This window comes from Octopus bimaculoides, chromosome 4 (assembly GCF_001194135.2).
Source record: "Octopus bimaculoides isolate UCB-OBI-ISO-001 chromosome 4, ASM119413v2, whole genome shotgun sequence".
NCBI lineage: Eukaryota > Metazoa > Mollusca > Cephalopoda > Octopoda > Octopodidae > Octopus > Octopus bimaculoides.
This window is the reverse complement of record NC_068984.1, coordinates 77,564,176-77,582,258: the sequence shown is the minus strand read 5'-3', so window position 1 is coordinate 77,582,258 and position 18,083 is coordinate 77,564,176. Positions and strand designations below refer to the sequence as shown.

Below are 18,083 nucleotides of genomic sequence, written 5' to 3'. Positions count from 1 at the left end.
TATATATATATAATGATGATGTTATCAATCTATATTGTCATTCTGCTTTCCAGAGCATGAGTTTAAGTGTCATGATTTAAACAGCTCTAAATTGTAACACTTTGGAATGAAAACAGAGATGTAATTTAAATCTCTAGCATAGTGATACAATGTTATAAAGATAAAAATTTTATCCATGGAAACAATAATACTGCTTCACTCTCAATTACAGATCTAATATATGAAGTAGCATGACCAGGCTATGCATGCAAATATGTTGAAAATAAAGACTTCTCTAATAGATGGATCCAAGCCTCTCTCTCCAAGTGAAAGGCAAATTGTGATGACCAACAATGCTACATGGTACTGAAAAGTGAGTAGAAAGAAATAAAGCAAGCATACTCCACCGGATGTGCAACGTCATGTGCATGTATGACAAAGGGCAAATGTATTGAAAGAAAAATTGAGCGTAATAGGAGTCAGTATATTGTGCAAGAGAGAAGACTGCATTGGTATCATCGTGCAATGCATCTGGAATCTGTGGAAGGGGAGACGCAGGGAAAAGTAGCAAAACCAACCATATGACGTTGAACCAGATGGAGAACCAAGAGGATTGGTGATTTGCTGTCTTAAAAAGATCCATCCATCTAGGTAAATTATCACTTTATTTTCCTATGACGTTATCCATAACTTTCTCTCATATCTACTATCAATTTCAACACCTTCTCCATCTTTGTTCATCATTCACTATACTCACCCTATGCATCTGTCCCTGTGTATCCATCTTTTTCACCCTATAGTTCGTTTTAGCTCCCCATTTCTCATCAATGTTAACAACAGAACAAATACTGCAAATCTTGTTTTTCCTGATACTCTAATGATTTTGTCAGATCTAGCATAATAATTGCACATGAGGTAAATCATCATCATCATCATTTAAAGTCTGTTTTCCATGCGAGCATGGGTTGGATGTCTTGACAGGAGCTGGCAAGGTCAGAGGCAACATCAAGTTCCATAATCTGTTTTGGTTTGGTTTCTACAGGTGGATGTCCTTCCTAATACCAACCACTTTACAGTGTGTACTGGATGCTTTGTACATAGCAGCATCACCAATGTTTTTTACATGGCACCAGCACCAGTGCTTTTTATGTGACACCAGCACCAACAATGTAAATTAAAATGGTAATTAAGCACAAAAATGTTAAATCCACTTTCAGTATATTCCATGAGGTGTCAACATTTTTGGTGAACACTTGTGACCTGTTTGCTGGCACAGTTCTACTGCCGATGTCCTAAAGCTTGAAAACAGTCAGTTCTTATACGTCTCAGTTTTATATTCATTTGTTTCTTTGGTGTTAATTAAGGGACAAAGGATTTGTTTTTGTCATATTGGTTAACACCAATAACTTCATGACATGCCATACTTAGTCACTTTCAGATTCTATTCTTTTGCTTGTCATCATCATTCCACTTATCTTGTCTTTCTCTGTGTATACATACACACACACACATGTGTGTGTGAGCACACATATGTGTCTGCATGCATAGACTTTATCATTTATGCCAATATTTCCAGATTAACTTATGTCTATTTGCTTACCACTTTCTTTGTAACAACACATTCAAAACAATATAATCTACACAAAAGAAATCTAATTTCTATACACTTTTTTCTACTATACAGAAATATACTTATATACCTCATATGATGAAGTAGTAGACATAAATTCTAAAACAAGAAGAGAAAGACAAGAAGAAAAAGACAAAAAGAGAGAAGAAATGATGACCAAAAGAAATGAACTGGAATGTGACTAATTATAACTCACCAATGACTGATGTCATGAGGTCAAAGTCAATCAATAAATCTATATTTGAAGGAAAACGAAAACAAAAATATAAAAGAAACTGAGGCCTATAAGAACTGGCCATTAACAAACTTTCAAACAGCTGCAGTTACATGACAAAAATTTCGATACTTCATCAAATTAAAAGTGAATTTAACAAGTTTTGTGTGTTATTAGATGATTAGAATGACACTTTCATGACGTAATTGCTTCAGTTTCAATTCATCTTGGATCAAGTCATCTGATCAGCAAATATATTTCCTATATTAAAATAAATATCTTATTCGTAATAAATTTGGAATAAATATGTCAAAATTAAATGATAAATTTCTCATTTGTAGATTTGCAATAAACATTATCAATAACATTAATACTGTTTAACTATCAATTAATTACAAAAGTAACATATTGATTCCATACAAGTGTTGCATGGTGTTTTTTGAATGACCAGGCAACTAACAATTATTTGTATTGATTTAATGAATAACAAAGTTACACATGAGCCAGTTTGTTGGATATACACTAATGTGTTGTGCTTACATGTGTGAGTATGCACATGTAACAATATAAAAACATATATCCTCTGGATATATTGAGTGTGAAACTAATAGTCCTTAGCTTAACAACAACTACTGTTATCTCTACTTATTCAGTGGGTTTCATCTAATCTTAGCTATTCATCAGTTGCTTTTGAAGACACTGGCAGAGAAAAATATGGAAGCATTATCAACAGCAAATATAAAAACATGTCCAATTGTCCATCTATATGAAATTTCCAACTTCCATTCAACTCAGTTAGACTGAATCAAAGCTGCCTAAACCACCTTACTTCAAAACTCCTCCATAAACACACACACACACATATACATGTAAAACAAAGTTTTTATTTGTCCAATTGGGTACAATTATTTTGTTATTTTGAAGTCTTTTGTTCCACATAGTAATTCTTTGATATATGAAGGACTAGCTTTTCCTCTAGCATTATTACTGGAACACAAACAAACAAATAAAGTAGTAAATCATTTATCGTTCCCTCTCACACACACACGTTTATGCAAACACAGACGCACAACAAAATGTTTAAACAACTGCCAAATATTCTGACCAGAACCTTCCATCTTTTCTGTGTAAGTAAATCAATAAAACATCTCCACCATCTATGTGAATGTTAGTGTCTTTTATCACTTCATATCACTAACCATATATTCTGCATATTTATGTTAACTACAACAACAAAGCAAGAAACATTGAAGGGATGGGGGTATACAAGTGTATGGTGGTGCTGTAGCCTAAGATGAAGACGGTTCCAATATTTCAAGCATACAAGTTAGTTCAGATATATATTTCCTCTCCGCCACCATTTATTCGGAACATTCTACTGCCATAAACCAAATGACAAACACAAAACAGAACTCACACAAATAGCAATGAAATCCATAAATCAACCATTTTCACATCAAATCAGTTTTGTGTTGCCTTTGGCATTATTATTATTATTAGTAGTAGTAGTAGTAGCAGCAGCAGTAGTATTGGCTCACTCTGATAAGATCACTCTCTTCATCATGCAGTGCACACATAACACTACCATTCCAGACAACTCCACCTTAAACCATTAACTGTGTAATATTTCCTACTGCTTTCATCTAACTCATTACCATCACTACAACTTAGTTAAAAACTGATGCCCTAATTTCATTTGTTATGTTTTTATTGCCACAATCTGAATTAAGAAAACAAAAATTATCTAAGCTTTATATTGATACTCAATTTGTGGAATTACACACACCTGGCAATGTTGCCATTTTATATTCTCTCCTATAATTTTCTTTAATCTGTCAATGAAATTACAATTACATATGTTAGCGAGGGATAGTTGTGCTGGTTGGTTCATGATTTAGTAAGATGTTTGCAAGTGAAAATTTGCCAGCTCCCCACCGCTTTTTTTTTTTTTTTTGTGAGAGGAGTGAGAGACAATCAGTTTGTATGTAACAATTGTGTATTCTAAAAAGGGAAGCTGTATCCTGAAAGATGGAAATATCTTTAGGCCCAGGTCAATGCTAGCTAAGTAGACGAGATTCAGGCTATGACCACCCACCCTTGTCAGAAGTATCCAATACTGTTATCCAATGTTCTTCCTTTTGGTAGAATGTGATTTGAGGGGAAATTTTGCTGCTGTTTCTAACAAGTTGAGTGACCATGTAGAAAAACAGCTCAACATGGAAAAATGTTTCTACACAGTAAAGGTCAGTATGTGCAAATGTTATAAGTGCCCTACTCAAGTGGACTACAGAGTCCCAAATTATGACTTATTTGTTCCACTTGGTCAAATCTTTTAAATCAGATTCATACTGGACTAATACTGGCTGAAATCAAACTTTATAGACAACTAAACTAAAACACTAAAACTTAGATTGATGACAGATATAACCAGCTAGTTCATATTGCCAAATAGAAAGTAAAAGATGTCCACTATATACATATTGCTCAAATATCAGAACCCTTTAATTTTGGGAGCAGTGTGTTTTGAAAAAAAACAGGTAGCAAGCTGCAAAGCAATGAGATATCCAGTTGACCTAAGGAGATATTAAGTAATTCTTGAATACTAAGATGAAAGGGAAGTTATTAATAACAAACATTTTTTTACATTATAGATGTATGTGTGTGCACACACATAGGTGAACAGCAAAAGAAAAAAAGAAGAGGGGAAAGAGAGAAAGAGAGAGATATCGTACACTTTGAAGACAATGAGAAACTGAAAATTTTCAGTTAATTTACACGCTAGATAATGATGAATTCTTACAGCTGCAGGTCATATATTTTGGAAAGGAATATAGTCAATTCAGTTATAACTTTTAAGAAAGCAGTGAAGTGCAGAATTGGTAGATTATTGGACAAAATGCTGTAACATGCCATATTTGAAATTTTGCCATGATTTATTTTACCCTTCTTGACAATAACAACATCACCACCAGGAAACATTTAACATGAGAGAATATGACTTGATTGCTTGGATAACTGATATTGGTTAAGCTGCTTAATCTTTATTTCATTTAATTAATGTATTACATGATGATCAGTAATCTGACACCATATGTAAATGTACTGTTGAAGTGCAATTCAAATTAACACTAGACTAATCCAATCCTTGCCAAAAAAAACAAAAACATGAACAAATAAAAAAGAGAGCTAGTGCCAAAGTACTGAGGCCAGCCCTATACTGTGTACCCCCACACACACACACACTCGAACACTGGGAGCTTCTTTCATTCATTTTTATCAATAACTTCCTCCAACTGAAAATGCAGTTGAAAAACTACCATTAACTTGCCAACAACAAATCTCTATTTTTCTGATCATGTGTATCACTGAACACATGTTACTGGACAAAATCTGAAATATTTCATACCAAATCATGAGAAAGGCCATAACACAAGAGTATTTTGCCCAGTGTTTTCCATACTTCTCTGTTCTGAGAGAAACCTTAGTTTTCATGTTTTTGGAATGTACAATTTTAGTGCACCAGGTATAATGCCAAACCTGAATAGAAACCACAATACATAGATTAACACACAATTAAAACCCTTAAGGCTTACAAATATGTCTTCTTCCAACTGTTAAACATGGAGGAGCATTTGTGAAGATCGGAGGGGGGGCTATATCTTGGAAATCCGCTGGCCCAATGGTTTCCCTTCATGGCAGAATTAATAGTCAAGACTAAGCATTTTATTAGATCAAATTCATCCTATAGTGCAGAACTGTTTCCGAGGGGAAACAATCTTTCAGGATGATAATGCACAAATTCACACTGCTAAAGTTGTTATTGAATGGCACGAGGAACATTCTGGCCACCACAGTCCCCAAATCTCAATATTATTGAACATTTATGGTGCATTTTAGAAAAACAAGTAAGGAGTCGATATCCTCCATCATCACTACAAGAACTAGGGACTGTTTTAGCTGAAGAGTGGACAAAAATTCCTTTGAAAACAATTAAAATTTTGTACGAGTCTATACCTCGTAGAATTCAAGCAGTAATTACTGCCAAAGGCAGTCCTACTCATATTAAAATAAATTTGTTTGAGATTTTAAGGCGTTTCCATTATTTTGTCCAACCTCTGTATGTGTATATATGTATATGTGTGTGTGTGTGTGTGTGTGTGTGTGTACTATAACATGATGGTAAGATCAACAAAAGAAGTACTCCATCTAGTGAGATAAATAGTATTTAATAGACATAATACATGTTTTTATGTGCTAGTGATACAGGGTGCAGTGAATAAACTGTTATCTAAACTATGCAAACATGGAAAAATGACATCTCATTTTAACAAATATATTTTACCAAAATTACAGAAAAAAATCTTGAAATATTGAAGAGCAATTTATTCAATAAAATTACCATTGGCTTCAACCCCAGCTTCCAGACGATTTCTGAATCTACTGCAACTCTTCTGGACAGTCTCGTTGTTTAAGTTGGTGAATGCTGCCATAATCCTTGCTTTCAGTTCATCTTTAGTGTTTCAGAGAGTTTTGCTAGTCTCTCACTCAACTACACCCCACGCAATAATCAAGGGGGATGCAGTCTGGGAAGGTGAGTGTGGGAAGATGAATGGAGACATAATGTTGCCATCACCAGAGATCACTCCAAAGACCATGAGGTGTTTGATTTTTATCACTCTCGGTACATGTCCTCAAATTGACAACCAAACACTCTGAAATGTTCGTATTGGAGCTTCTGGGGCAAATGCCAAGCAGTACATGTCATTTCCAAATTTCTGGCAGAGTGAATGTCATGGTGCTGTTTTTCTCGCAGTGCCCAACTGACACTACTATAATGTGTAGTCAACAAAATCAAAAACAGGCAATGTGCACAGTTCTATATTTAAGAGATGAGAAATTATGTACATTATTTACAATTGACGGATATTTGTCCTCATCTTGTTTGTTGTTAACACATTTCAGCTGATATACCCTCCAGCCTTCATCAGGTGTCTTGGGGAAATTTCGAACCTGGGTTCTTATTCCTAAGGTATCTTTCGATGTTATTATTATTATTATTCAGGCCGCAGCTTGGAATTGAACTCGGAATCTTGGGGTTAGTAGCCTGCGCTCTTAATCACTACACCATATGCCCGTGGGCAATTATGGAGTGAATTTTAGGGCTTATAAATCTAAAATTCTCCTATCCTTCCTTAATAAATATTATTATGGGTATTAGACAGTTACCCAGAATAACAAATTACTGGAGCAATCAGGAACCTTTTGGCGATGAATATGTTTCCAATATTATGACGCGAGTACAATTTGTGAAGCTAAACTAATATTTACATGTGAGAGACACTAGCATTACCCCAGTACATGGAGAACTTTGAGACAAAAATTATGCAATAGAATTGATTAAGAACCCTTTCTTCAATTATGTTTCAAATATCACATTGATAAATAAAAAAGTTACAGGGATTTAATGAGACTAGTCTAAATTCATGATTATTTTATAATTTAATTGAAACTCATGAGGGGTGTATTTTGGTCAGAAATATAGTAACGAAAGGGTTAATTTGTTCAGATACTCTAAAATTCTTTATTATTTTCACAATTGAAACATGAAGACAAGTCCGTTCTTGGATTAAGTTGTTAATGACTGAATGAAGCCATGATTGAAACTGTTCAGGTGATGAGCATTTTGCTTTTCCAAGCACAGTGAGTATATCTAGGACTTCACTACCCAAGGTGTCCTTTTTGTTGGGGGGGGGGGTTGAGTCAGTAGTGTGATTAAGAAATTTAGTTATTTGTTACAGGAAACATTGCAAACACATAGAGATTTTTCCTTGTTGGCTCAATTTAGATTTATTTAGCAGCTAATACTTTTGTTAGCACAAATCTTGTCAGTAAATTTGTGAAAACATAATTTCATTAGGTAAACAATTGAGTTATTACTGTCTGCCATTATTTTATGTGGTAATTGAACACTGCAAGATTTTGGAAATCTTTTCCCAATTTCTTTTTCCCACTTTAATTGTCTGAAACATTTTTGTTTTTACAATGGACAGGAAATAGATACTTGTTTTATGCTCTGAAGTAGCAAGTTTGAATTTGAAGGATTTTTGAAAGATAGGAAAATTTTGTAAAATACATAGTGAACATAAAAATGTTTGATTATGGATCAGATATTTCGATTTCCAAAAATGAATAAAACTGACAACAGTTCTGACAGCAATAGAAAAAACAGAATTTGTACCTGAATGTAGTAAGAATTTGAAAATTATTTCTCTTCGTTGTTTTTTGGAAGAGACTAGATCTAGCCACAATCTTTCCAAGAAAACGAAACCATTAGATTTTTTTTATTTATAATTTTCATATGTAATTTCAATTATATATTTCTTTTTTCAAATTTACCTTGTTTTTATCTTTTTTTTTATCTGTAATTTTAATTTGCCTATAAGGTGTGTAATTAATTTTGATTAATTTGTATAGTGGACCTTACTATGTTTCTGTGTATTACATTTTCTAATTTTCTTCAAAGATAAATTTCAGTATTTTGTCCAATTTTACCTTTATGGTACACCTGTCCCATGTGCATTAAGTTCAACTGATAGATAATCCAGTTATATGTACACTTCTAAATAAAATTCTGTAGTTTGCCCAACTGAAGACTAGTTAATAACTCATTTTCTATGCAGATGTTTAAAAAAATTTTTTAATATTTATATTTTGTTTAATATACCTGTCTTCACCTGTAATTAAATTAGTTTTGAAACAAAAATTGTAAAATAGTTTGTTAAACCAGGTTCCAAATACCAGATTAATATGTTGATAAATAAAAAAATTAAAATTGTTTTGAAACCAGTGAAAATTCATTATTGTTTTAGAATATAATTGAAACACCTAAGGGGTGTATTTCTGTTAGAAATATATTAACGAAAGGGTTAAGTTACTGGATGCAAAAATATATAAAATAAAGAACTATGTTTAAGTTTAGCTTTCCCACAAACTAACAAACTCACTTTCTTTCAAAAATTATTACATGTTTTTAATTGAAAATAAAATCACCAAGCTGAAAGATAAATTATTTTAAAGCTAGAAGTGTTTACAAACTAATCGTATGAAAATGAGATCTCAAGTACACAGAAAGAAATGATTAAGCTCAAAGCCCATGTAAGATGTAATAAAATGAAAACAAGTAGTGCTTATTACTTCTAGACTTTAAAATGCTCAGTTTGTGGAAAACTGCTCCAACATTTGATATGCTTTTTGCTTCTTCAACACAATGACATCCAAATGATTAGCAGGAAGTCACTCACACTATTACAATTCCTTCCTTTTCATACCCATGTTTTTCCTGCAAACAAATTCCTGTGCAGGAGTGGCTGTGTGGTAAGTAGCTTGCTTACCAACCACATGGTTCCGGGTTCAGTCCCACTGCGTGGCACCTTGGGCAAGTGTCTTCTACTATAGCCTCGGGCCGACCAAAGCCTTGTGAGTGAATTTGGTAAATGGAAACTGAAAGAAGCCCGTCATATATATGTATATATATATGTATGTGTGTTTGTCCCCCCACCATTGCTTGACAACTGATGCTGGTGTGTTTACATCCCCGTAACTTAGTGGTTCGGCAAAAAGAGACCAATAGAATAAGTACTAGGCTTACAAAGAATAAGTCCTGGGGTCGATTTGCTCGACTAAAGGCGGTGCTCCAGCATGGCTGTAGTCAAATGGCTGAAACAAGTAAAAGAGTTGTTCATAAACATCAACCATGTCACAATCCATTTTATTAGACAAACTTACTAAACTGTAGAAAATCATGTTAAGAAATATAATATTTATCATTATTCAGAACTGAATTGAAGGCAGCAAGCTGGCAGAATCATTAGCACACCAGGGAAAATGCTTGGCACCATTTCATCCGTTTTTATGATCTAAGTTCAAATTCCTCTGTAGTCAACTTAACTTTTCATCTTTTCAGGGTTGATAAAATAAGTGTTGATGTAATTGACTTACCACCTCCCACAAACTTGCTGGCCTCATACCAAAATTTGAAACCATTATTTATAATTGAACTTACTTTGGTGGAAAATGCATTCCTGAGATTTTACTTTCAAATTCATGAAGATAGTTTTCAAATAGATCACAAGAAGTTTTATATTCTGAGCATATCATGCATCTGCTCCACAAACCTTTAATGTGGATTATGAATATTGCCTTTTTCAGATTGCACTAATTGTTGGTTTACTGTAAATAAAGTATGGAATTAAAGCACTAAGCAATGATGTTCATAAATACAAACTTGCTACCATTTCAAATATGCTTGAGTTATATTCAAATCCATAAGACATTCACTGTATTTTGTCGTGGAGAAAACTTCTTGCTGTGTGTATGTGTATGTATGCGCACACATGTGTGTCAAGATGAACTGGCAATCATTAAAATGTTAAACAAAATGCATGGCAGTATTTATGCTGGCACCTTAGGCCCAAGTCCAGATTGTGCCATAGCCTGCTATGGAGAACTGAAATCTGTCACATGGCTTAACTCCACTCTTTGGCACCATGAGAGGATTGTGTTATGTCAGAAACATTCAGGCCAGGGAGAAAGATGCACTCTGCTTACACCTTATTCCCTCAATCCCATCAGTTTTTGATGCTAGTTAAATTTCACTGCTACAATGTTTAGAATATCAACATCTTTACAAACACTAATGTCACAAATAGTCAGCAGGCTTATTAAAAATTAATTATTAGCAATAGAAGCAGTACTAATACCAAAAGGAAATCTGTATATCCAACTTAACAAGGGTGCTTCCGTCACTTATAATAGACTTCTAATAAGCCTTCTGGCTATTTGCAGTGGTGACAAGATTGTTCTGATGATGTAGAGAAAAATTTTTGAACAGCAAGAACATAGATACATTCATTTTCATAATAAAATGCTTTACAAAGAGTGCTTCAATCACTGAAATCAACAGATAGGCTCATCCATTGTGTGGTGTTTCTAATTTGCCCTTGTTGAAAAGCATAAAAGTTCCTGCCAGATAAACCAGGTTAGCACACTAAACTTCTAAGCTAGAATGTTCACAAAAACTTTTCTTTCTTTGGACTGAAAAAAAAGTTTTAGTTCATTGTTTCAAAACTGAAAGGGAGTTAATAATTTCTCCCTTACCAGTTACCTATCTTTTGCATGCATTATCAAGCCTTCATAATGAGAAGTGGTAGCTTTATAAAACTGTTTGAAGAGCTATGTCTTTAGAAGTGGGTACTAATTTTACAAAAGCAATCTTAATATAACTACATCTTATCAAACTTCAGTTTTTCATTTATCTTTTCAAATAATAAAGCCTCTCTAATAAAGCCTTACAGATAAAGCCTCTCTAATAAAGCCTTACAGATAAAGCCTCTCTAATAAAGCCTTACAGATAAAGCCTCTCTATGTTTTCTATGAAGCAAAACCTTTAATATAGCCTAACATAGATGGAATTGAATAAAGTATAACACATGACAATCATGAGGTCATAATATTCTTCAGTATTTAGTAGAAAATTGGACAAACATTGTTGTAATCCTGCATCAAAATGACCTGCAATTAAAAGCTTTCTAGCCATAAGAAACTTATCATCACACTCTCCTTCACAAAAATAAATCTGTTCATGCCCCTCTCAACATGCTTAAAACTCAGAATACCCCACCACAGAGAGTTAACACCATATGTCCTCTTTTCCTTCTCAGTCAAGAAGGTTCTCTAGTCTTGTAAGTTACAAGGCAACATCACTTGTGGTGGTGCCATGTAAAAAAAGCACTCCTAAGTGGTTGACATTGGAAAAGGTAACCAGCCATAGAAACAAAGTCAAAACTGAGGCACTAGAGCAATATGTGGTCCATCAATCTACTGGATTTCAACCCATACAAGCATTGAAATCAGATGTAAAAATGATGATGATATACAGGTGCAGGAATAGCTGTGTAGTTAAGAAGTTTGTTTTCCAATAATGTGGTTTTGGATTCAGTCCCACTGCCGGGAACCTTGAAATGTTTTCTACTATAGCCCTAAGCCTTGTGAATGACTTGGTAGATGGAACCTGGAAGACAACTATTGTAGGTATGTGTGTTGTCTGTGCTTATGTTTACATCACACTAACAAAGTCGCAATTTATTATCAGCTCTGCTGTCAACAAATTATCTGTTTTCTTTATGCTTTCAAAGACACATAAATAATAGATTCATTGTTTGAAAGCAAGCAAGGGTTAATGACAGTAAGGACATCCAGCTGCAAAATAATGCCTCAGTAACATATTTATGATAGTACGGAAAAACAGAAACACAAACATAATCACCATCATCATTTTAACGTTCACTTTCCTACACTTGCATGGGTCAGATGGAATTTACTGAGGCAAATTTTCTATAGCTGGATACCCCTTGTCTCCAACCCTTACCTACTTCCAAGCAAGATAATAATCTCCTAATCTATCAAACAACTGCTGGGACATGCATATACAATGAAGTGGAAACAATCAATGTTTGAATGATCCTTTTGTTTACAAAGATCGCACAACACATCAAGAAGTCTGGACATGTTTTTCACAATTGGCTGCAATGTACACTGCTTATATTCACAGGCTATTCTTTACAGTCAGCAAATACACATAAGGATAAGATAAAATATGAACTCATACACACATATATTACATTACATGCTTTTTCAGTTTCTTTCTGCTAATTTTACTTGGTCAACCCAGGCATATTGTATAGAATGCTATATTGCAACCATCGTTGACTGGTATTCTACCCAAACCACATAGTTTGAAAGCAAACTTCCTAACCCTAGTCATGCCAGTACACACACACACATTTTTTTTATCAGTTTCACCTCAAAGCTGTGGTCATGCTGGGGCACCTTATTATACACTTATTATAGAGGGCCTCTTCTGATATGTGGTATTTGGTCAATAAGGGAGTTTGATGTCGCTGCCCTCATTTGTGTCTCCTGCCGTGAGGTAGATTCATCTGATACTCTCATATATATATATGAAATCATCATCAACATTGTATTATCATTTAACAGCTTTTAACTTTGCTGGCATGGGTTGGATATAGTTTGACCTGATCCAATGGGTTCAAGGTTTGTATTATGCTCCAGTCTACTTTGGCATGATTTCTATGGCTTGATACCATAGAAACACCAATCACTTTACAGCATGTACTGGGTGCTTTTTTCTTGCCATCAGCACCTGTGAGGTCACCATGCTTACAAGACTGCAGACCCCTGAGATAGGTAACTGTATGCTAGGAAATGAGAGGCTAAATTATGAGAGAAGGGATCAGAGCAAAACAAGTTTGTTGATGTAGTGGGGGCCATAACACTATTCACATTTTAGAAGAGGGGTGGGGTGGAGTAACCCAGGCAAAGAAAGGAAAAGAGAAAAATGGTAGCTATGAGGCATCTGTGGAAAACCTCAGTGTACTAAGTGGGACAGATGATCTGGAAGTGTACATGAGTTGAGGGTTCAAGACTGTTTGGAAAAGAAAGATATGGAGAATAGGTCAAGCAGTGAATATAATGAATGAACAAGTGTTGAGTGGATAAGTAGAGGAGGTAAGAAAAAGTAATGACAACTGCAAATTGGATAAAGGTGACAAGTGGTTGCAAGACAGTATTGGGGGAGACAAAGACAGAAGCAGATGTAGTGTATGGGAAGAGTGAATATTTTGTGTTAAAAGTTAAATGAAGCTGTGATAGGATACAATGCCAGGAAGACTGAAATGGACACAAAACTCAGAAACAATGGAAGTCAACAATTTTTCGATTTATTTCACCAAAATAAAGCTAAATTGCCATTGTAAAATCAAACATATATACCAATACGGTAATCTTCAAGTTTAGGGATGTAAAAAAAGGAAATAAAAATATACAAAGGAAATAACTTAACGTCTTGCTAGTATTATCCGTACTAATCTGAAATGTGTTTTTTTTTTTTAGCTGTTTATAAATAAATCACACACGTGATTGTATATCAAAGTACCGGCTGAATTCAACCCCAAAAGAAAAAAACATTCGTTTATTTTCTGAAGTTTATAATGTTGAGTAGGTGAATTTCTAGAACTGCATGCTGACCCTCACTCTGCAAACCATTTCGTTTCCGTTTTGGAAAAGGAAAAGGAAAAAACATTTTAAACTTTTATAAGAAAAAATTCCGTCGCATGCTGTTTTAGACAAAAAAACAAAAAAACGTGTGTGATTTATAAACAGCTAAAAAAAAAAAAACATTTCAGAGTAGTACGGATAATGCTAGCAAGACGTTAAGTTATTTCCCTTGTAAATTTATATTTACTTTTTTTACATCCCTAAACTTGAAGATTACCAACAAAAGCTATTTTCGTAATTATGCACACACACACACATATATATATATATATATTACCCGATTAGGGTAATCGTGAATTCCAATCCAGAAGTCGTGGGCTTCCGGAGATACGAGAACAAGGTCATATGTATCCACTTACGTTTACCAATGATGCAAAGTAGGCCGATTTTGTATTAAATGGTACTACGAAAACAATTCGTTACTAACGAACAATTTCCCCTTGTTTTGAGTCTTATTTGAATCCTTTGATGTACAATTTGCAATAAACATAAAAGACCGATATGTACACACACGTGTTCAGAGAATATAAAAGAATAACAAATATGAACGCGAAAAGAACGAAGAAAAAGTACGACAGAATGGTCACAATTGGTGAAAGAGAGAGTGAGAGGGCGCTGAATGTGTCACTTACTTCCTGTTGGAACGGATTGCTAATGATTACGTTCTCCATGCAGATGATTAAATGGACGACAAATAATTTGTTACTTTAACTTCATCGCTAAATATATTTGTTCAGTTTGATTTTACAATCTGTTTTCTTGAAAAATAAGTTATCGTATGCAAATCATAAATGCAAAAATGTCTGACCGGAAGAAGATTTAAGGCGCATGTGCGATATCAAAACGAGGTTATTTCCCGATTTCGTTGAATAACACGAATATTATAATGAATAAATGTTGTTTTCGGAGCGAGGCTCAACAGGGAAGAAGCGAATGAAAATGCTGACCTAATTTTCATTCAACCAACAGTTTATTGCCTGATCGACCAGTTTACATGTCACATTGCCTCGTTTCTAAATTGCGTTCGGTTGAAATCGCTACTTTCCGTAAGTTCAACCGTATGTTTACGCTCTTCGCTATTTTATTCGTGAAGACCATGCCACCACGGTTCTGAACGCTTAACCAAACAGACTACCGACGAATAAATCACCATGACGACCATAGTAAAGAGACATCACTCAAAATGTCAATGTATTTCTTGAAAACAAGATCAACAATAACGAAATAACAAAATCTTATGCTATCTTATTCCAGAGCGTGATCATCGAAATCTGACTGGCAATTCAATATAGACTAATCTTATACTCGAAAGAGCTGTTAATGTTCTAAATTTTTGACGTCATTAAACGCATCTTTCTTATGTTTGGCAAAATGCTTCCTGTGACAAAAGATTATGCTCCCTAAGTGAATAAGAAGTGTAATTATCAATCATTACATCATTATTTGACATCTACACTTTCGTACATAATCTTTTTTTCTCTGTTTGCAAAATGTATACACGCACATTGCTTACAATGTTCAGTTTCTCGAGGGTATTACACTTTAAGAGACAAAAATCAAAATAAGCAAACAAAATCGTTTGGCTTGCTAAAATGCATCTACCAAATTTATCTCAAATCACATAAAAAAAAAGAAAAAAAAACAGACAAGAACAATAAACAATTGGGCATAGTGGATGCAGTCACTTATACACTATACCATCATGAAGGATAATACAAGATGGTCCTGGCTGGGAAACCTCTGTTCATAGATCTGCTGATGAAGACAAAACTCTGCTTCATGTGGGACAAGGACATTGGGGTCACTGGGGTTGGTTATATTGTAGTTCTTTAAAACTATATGGTCTTAATATCTATATGGTTTATGATTCTCTGGTGATAACTGCCATGATAACAGTGTGGCAAAAACAATTGATTGTCAACCAAAGAACAACACAGCTGGAACTTATTTTAGAAATCTTACACAGAGGAATTAGTGCTAAATAAACAGAAAGACAATAGTTGGCTTTCAAACTTTTGCATCAAAATCAGTGGTAACCTAAATTATAATTATGAGGTTTGTAATCAGTGATGGGAAGAGAAAATCAATGTTTCAAGACTGGGTCTCAACCAGAGAGAGAGAGAGAGAAACATTTTTCAACGAGCATGTAGTATATTGATATCATCATTATCATTGTATTAATGTCTATTTTTCCATGCATGATGAAACTATGCTGGGGCAGAGTTTTCTACAGCTGAATACACTTCCTGATACTAACCATCACCAGTTTCCAAGCACATTGATAATCCCTAGTGGAGGCGCAATGGCCCAGTGGTTAGGGCAGCGGACTCGCAGTCATAGGATTGCGGTTTCGATTCCCAGACTGGGCGTTGTGAGTGTTTATTGAGCGAAAACACCTAAAGCTCCACGAGGCTTTGGCAGGGGATGGTGGCGAACCTTGCTGCACTCTTCCACCACAACATTCTCTTACTACCTGTTTCTGTTGTGCCTGTAATTCGAAGGGCCAGCCTTGTCACACTCTGTGTCACGCTGAATATCCCCGAGAACTACGTTAAGGGTACACGTGTCTGTGGAGTGCTCAGCCACTTGCACATTAATTTCACAAGCAGGCTGTTCCGTTGATCGGATCAACTGGAACCCTCGTCGTCATAAGCGACGGAGTGCCAACAACAATAATCCCTTAGTTTACTGAACAACAAAGTCTACATATGGTTATCCAGAGAGATGGAAACAAACAACACTACTTGAACGAGACTTTTGTTTATAATTAGTGAATGCACAAGACCTGGGAAAATACAAACTCGTCCCAACAAACACAGCAACACAAAAAAATTAACATACACACAATATGCTTCAGTTTTCATCTACCAGTTTCACTCACAAAGTACTGTTCAACTTGTGTCTATAGTACAGGATACCAGTAGACAATATCCATGCAGTGGGGCTGAACTCTTAATGTGGTTCTGAAGTGAACATCTTGACCACACAGCATATCTGTGCCTAAATGTAGTAAATCACTGGTAAGGACATGTAGCTATAGGCCAAAGAATACAAGCGACAAAGTTCAACAAGTTCACATTGTGTGCAGGAGAGAGTGATGACTTAAGCAAAAGAACATATTTGCATTAATATATAGGTGAATGTCAATTAAAGTTCTGTTAAGATTGTGTGGAGGTCACTAGGAAGTCAAGTAAGGTGTTCATAGTGGCACAGAAGTAGGAATTAAATGGGGAAGTATTATCTTCTGAAGTACCAGGATTTGCATGACAGTCACACACTGTTTAATGAAAACATTTTAGCAATATCTAACCTTGAAATCAATAGCTGCCCTTGTTTAGTTGAGATGATATGATTGTAGATTTTTTCTGTGATACAGGTCAGACTATAGATGTTACTGAATGTGTTTGTTAGGGTAAATGATTAGGATTTGGGATCAGAAATTATGTTGGAAAGGGATAACAATTTTTATTTGTCACACTCATCAGCAATACGTTGCAGATGTTTATCAGAATGCTGTTCAAGTGATAGTTCTTCAAATGCTTCAGCTGAGGCCCTGACCATCTTCAGTTCAGTCACAATGAACATATGAATGTCAATGCCAGTAATGAAGTGGCATATCTGCATCCTCATCAATCACATCTAGAAGGTACCCCAGCATGTTCTTCAAATGCAGAATAACATCCATATCTGTTCTTCAGAAGCTTTGCTGTTGATTTGACTCTTTAGAGAATAAAAGAAGTAAAGAATAACAGACAACATGCTGTCATAAAGTTTACGAACTCTGAAGCAATTAAGATCTTGAAAGCATATGGAATCCTGCCAAGCATTCATTGAACCAGTGAGGGCATGAGCACCAACAGCGTAGCACAAGTGATCTCAGTGCATTATGAAATCATGGTGTTTGAGCTGTGACACATTGGTACTCATTGTTTTCATCAGAGATCTGCACTGTACTCTCCAGCAACAGCTGGTGACTATGAGGAGCTGGATTTTAAGAAAGTTCAGAAGAATAGGTTCAGTAGTACTGACTGATCTAGACTTACAGATAACACCACTTTGCTCTTGAATATTACCACAGATACCGAGCGAGATCGTTGCCAGTGCCCGTGAACTGGCTCTTGTGCT

At 35.0% G+C, this 18,083-nt stretch overlaps 1 protein-coding gene across 4 annotated transcripts in view; it reads right to left on the bottom strand.

The window, feature by feature from the left end:
• LOC106876165 (mucin-5AC) overlaps positions 1 to 18,083 on the bottom strand; it is a 69,334-nt gene that overhangs the window by 17,982 nt on the left and 33,269 nt on the right. The window contains exon 1 of one of the 4 annotated variants that reach the window (XM_014924596.2): positions 14,591 to 15,282. The exons of the other annotated variants lie outside the window; for them this stretch is intronic. The gene's annotated coding sequence lies outside the window, so the exon portion shown is untranslated. Of the gene's footprint in view, positions 1 to 14,590; positions 15,283 to 18,083 lie in introns of those variants that run through there. 4 annotated transcript variants of the gene reach the window in all.